The sequence below is a fragment of the Arachis hypogaea genome, chromosome 18 (genome assembly GCF_003086295.3).
Source record: "Arachis hypogaea cultivar Tifrunner chromosome 18, arahy.Tifrunner.gnm2.J5K5, whole genome shotgun sequence".
Taxonomy (NCBI): domain Eukaryota; kingdom Viridiplantae; phylum Streptophyta; class Magnoliopsida; order Fabales; family Fabaceae; genus Arachis; species Arachis hypogaea.
The window spans coordinates 51,397,869-51,402,700 of record NC_092053.1 but is presented as its reverse complement, the minus strand read 5'-3'; the positions used below and the strand labels follow the sequence as shown (position 1 = coordinate 51,402,700).

The window sequence follows — 4,832 nt, the reverse complement described above, 5'->3', positions numbered from 1 at the left end:
TATCAATCCAAACCCAGGAAACTGTGGAAGTAGCATCCAAAAGCCAATCATACATGCCAATAACTTTGAACTAAAGCCACAGCTCATCACCCTGGTTCAGAACAACTGTTCATTTGGAGGAAGTGTCCAAGAAGACCCCAATCAACATCTAACCACATTCCTGAGGATATGTGATACTGTGAAGTCTAATGGTGTTCATCCTGACACCTATAGACTGCTTCTGTTTCCCTTCTCACTCAAGGACAAAGCATCTAAATGGCTGGAATCCTTTCCGAAGGAGAGTTTAACAACCTGGGAAGATGTGGTGAACAAATTCTTGGCGAGATTCTATCCTCCTCAAAGAATCAACAGGTTAAGAGCTGAGGTACAAACCTTCAGGCAACAAGATGGTGAAACTCTCTATGAAGCATGGGAGAGGTTTAAGGACTTGACAAGAAGGTGCCTGCCAGATATGTTCAATGAATGGGTGTAGTTACATATTTTCTATGAAGGTCTTTCTTATGAATCAAAGAAGCCAGTAGACCACTCATCCGGGGGATCTCTGAATAAGAAGAAGACCATTGAAGAAGCCATATATGTCATTGAGACTGTAGCGGAGAATGACTACTTCTATGCTTCTGAAAGAGGCAACACTAGAGGAGTAATGGAGCTAAATAACGTGGATGCATTGCTGGCCCAGAACAAGCTGATTACCAAGCAGTTGGCTGACCTTACCAAGAAGATGGAGAGGAGCTAAGTAGCAGCAATCACCACCTCATCAGCAACCCAAGAAGGAGTGAATGCAGAAGCAGAGGGTGAGCAGGAACAAGCCAACTACATTGGAAACTCACCTAGGCAGACCCATGATCCATACTCTAAAACTTACAATCCTGGTTGGAGGAACCACCCAAACTTTGGGTGAGAAAATCAACAAGATCAAGGCCAAGATCAGAGATGTCACAACCCCAACAACAATACAGCTCACCAACATTCCACACAGAGATCATATCAGCACCCACCTAACAACACCTCTCAACATCCATATCAAAACCAAAATAGCCATTCTCATCCCTCCAACTCCAACTTACCATCATCCGAAGATAGACTCTCAAGGATTAAGACCCTACTTGAAGGCATATGTAAGGAACTCCAAGAGAACAAGGTGTTCAAGGAGGAGGTGCGAGCTAATATCAAAAACCAGGGAGACACCATTAAGAGGCTAGAATTCAAGTGGGATACCTCTCTGAGAAGATTCCCAAACCTGCTGACAACTTCCCAAGTGACACAGAGAAAAACCCGAGAGGTGAAGCAAAGAAAGTAAGATGGGAAAACTGCAAGATGGTCACTATAAGTGATAAGGGGACTGAGGAAGAGCTGAACAAACCCTTCGAACACTCTGGAGATACTTCAGCAGAGAAGCAGGAAGAGAGTCACCAAGAAACCAAAATTACATAGAAGGAGATGCTGAAACTCTATGCACCTTTTCCCCAAAGACTCAAGGGTGGTGTGGAAAAGAGAATATACTCAAGGTTCCTTGATATGTTTGCATCTCTCCATGTAAACATACCATTCATCAAGGCTCTCCAACAAATGCCCTCGTACATTAAGTATATGAAAGAGCTGCTGACCAGGAAAAGCTCACTCAAAGGAGGGAAAACAATAGTGATGAATAAGGAGTGCAGTGCTCTCATTCAACCAGAGTTGCCTACAAAAAGAAAGGACCCAGGGAGTTTTTACATCCCCTGTTCCATAGGAGAAACAATGTTTGACAAAGGACTCTGTGACCTGGGACAAGTATCAACTTAATGCCTTTATCCCTTATGAAGAAGCTGCAGATCAATGAGCTAATGCCCACAGACGTAGTCATCAGGCTGGCTGACAAAACTCAAAAACAAGCAGTAGGAGTGGTTGAAAACGTGTTGGTAAAGGTTGAGAACTACTTCCTTCCCACAGACTTTGTCATATTGGAAATGGAAGAGAGTCACCTTCACCTAATCATATTTGGAAGACCATTCCTAGCTACAGCCAAAGCGCTTATAGATGTGGAACGAGGAGAGCTAATACTGAGGATACATGACGAACAACTCGCATTCAATATCTTCAAACCCTCACAAGAAGCAGATCAAGAAAGCAAGGAACCAAGGGGAGATCACGACAAAGCACTGGTGGAAGAAACAAGCATTGAAGCACAAGCTGCACACCTGAAAATCCCTTTGGTTGATGAACAAGACGGTCAGCAGTTGTCACATCAAAAGGAAATCCAGGAGGAACCTGAACCACCAGAGTCATATGAGACCAGCAACAAAATTTCCTTGGAAAAAAGAGGTCACAAAGAGCAGGGCAACATCAAAAGGAACAAAGAAGAAGGCACCGAGGAGGTGGAGCAACAAGAAGATCCCTACAGAGAACTTCTCTCCAGGGCATAAAGTGATCTCAGCTTATTTCCCAGTTATCCCACCTCATCTCCCCACCATCCCATCTCAGCTACCTAAAGTTTTCACCATCAACAGGATTCTCTCCTTAGAACATGTGGAGATCCTTGATGAAGCCAATGGAGATAGATTTACTGCGAGGGAGGAAGATTTGAAGCATTACCAACCACCCTGACAAAGTCAGAACGTCAAGCTAGTGACGCTAAAGAAGCGCTTCATGGGAGGCAACCCATGTTTTATATGCTTTTAAGTAGTTAATAATGCAAGGTTCATGAATTCCAATTCAACTCTGACATATACTTGAATGAATCCTTTTATGCAGCATATAGTGAAGAACAAGTTTGGTATTCAAGACACACAAAGAGGACATGAATGCAATTCATATCATGTCACTCTTAGAACCTTGAACAAAACTTTGTACACCACATGGCCACAAACTAAGTTTGGTGTCACCAATGTTGTATACATGGACAATTCAATAGACAGTTGGTTTGCAGTCATGAATAGCACTTAGTTAGTTAGAAACAAAAACTTTAAAAAAGTAGTTATCCCATTTTGTTTTAAATTTTGCCACCATTTTCCACAATTTCATTAATCACATCCCTTTCGTTTTGTAGGAAAATTGATGGGACAATTGAAAGAGGAAGGGTTCGGCTACTTCAAAAGGAGAGGACTATACACGTGTCTTCAAGGGGAATGCATTGGGAAATGTTGCCATGCAACATTGGAAGAATGACACGCTTGGAAATCGAACTAAACCCATCATAAAGTTGATGATCCTTGTGCTCATCCCATGCTAAACCCCATCCGTTCATCATACACCCACTCCATCAATCCACACCTTTTATTCACTCACCACTTCCCTATATAAGTGGTTCCTATTCCATGCTTCCTTTCACATTCCAATTTCCATCCTTTACACTTCCCACTTTTGGCAACCAACTCCTTTTACCCCATCAAAGACACACTCCCTACCTTCACATATCAACTCCTACTCATGGCATCATCGAGCTCCAAGAGGCAAAAGAGGAAGAAACCGGTGGAGAGCATCCATTTCGATGAAGGGAGATTCAAAACTGCATTCCATGAACTCAAATTTGAACGGATAAAGCTCAAAAAGATATTGCCTGAGTTAACATTCCAGTTCAACGAGGATGAGTGCCCACAGATTCGAGAGAAGATTGAACAAAGGGGTTGACAAAGGCTCACGAACCCAGAAGCAAAGATAAATGCAAACCTCATCAAAGAGTTCTATGCAAATGTGGTCAGAGAAGACAAAACCAAGGCCCCCACCTTCAAAAGTTATGTGATAAGAACAGAGGTGGACTTCAGCCCCAATGCCATAAAAAGGACTCTTCAGCTGAAATCGCCACATTTTGATGAGCCCAGTTATCATGTAAGAATAATATGTGTTATAGGATCTGAACAATATGTGAACAATGATGAACTTGAAGAAATTGTGAATAATATGTGTGTTATAGGATCTGACTGGGAAAGGTATTCGGATAGGAGATCCCAGTTCATCAGGAGAGGAGACCTCATTCCAGAAGCCAAGGGGTGGTTTGAGCTCGTGATGAGATCTATCCTCCCAGCCGCGAACAATTCTGAGGTTAACACTACTCGAGCTACTATAGTACATTGCTTAATAAAGGGTAGAGGCATCAATGTACACGAAATTATAGCTGAGGGGATTCAAGAGTCACCCGAGAAGAATGATCCGGGTGCTAGACTTTGGTACCCCAGCACCATCCTTAGACTGTGTACGAAAGCCAAGGTAGTCTTCGAGGACAGCAATCCAAATTGGGTAAACCCTAGGAGGTTAGTTACGCTATAGCGTATAACTTATGTGGCACCCGCCCAACAACAAAGAAGGCCTCAAATAGGGAAAAGAACATCACAAGAAGGACCTCACCAAAAAGAATCTCATCAAGAAGAATACCAGCAAGAAGAGTACTATGATCCAACTAACATAAACTTGAATCACATTCACGGAGCCATTGAGGAGCTAGCAAGGAGTTATATGGAGGGACAAGAATAACAACTGCACATTCAAGCCCAAAGGATGGATCACCAAGAAGAACTGCTCTCTAATTGGATGGGTCAGCAGAAGGAGTGGCAGAAGCAACAAATGGAGCAGCAACAGGAGCAATACTGCCAGCTCACTCAAGCCATCAATCAAGTGACTGAAAGGCAAGAGCGTCAAGATAAATGCCTTCAAGAACTCAACCAACGCCAGCTAGCTCAAACAAAAGCATTCAATGAGTTCAGCGTGCTCAATGAAGGACGACAACTACATAGGGAAGAGTTCAACATAAACACTCAAGCCAAGTTTGATGATTTGCCGTTGGTTTTTAATAGATTCATAGGACGAACGATAATCACTGCCTTGAAATTAATTCTTCTCTTTATACGTATCTTCTT

General features: G+C 42.7%; 1 non-coding gene across 1 annotated transcript; it reads right to left on the bottom strand.

Moving 5' to 3' along the window:
- Positions 1-349: 349 nt before the first annotated feature.
- Positions 350-456, bottom strand: LOC112774422 (small nucleolar RNA R71). The gene has a single exon (XR_003188914.1). It is a non-coding gene; the product is annotated as a small nucleolar RNA R71 (small nucleolar RNA).
- Between the last annotated feature and the right edge of the window lie 4,376 nt (positions 457-4,832).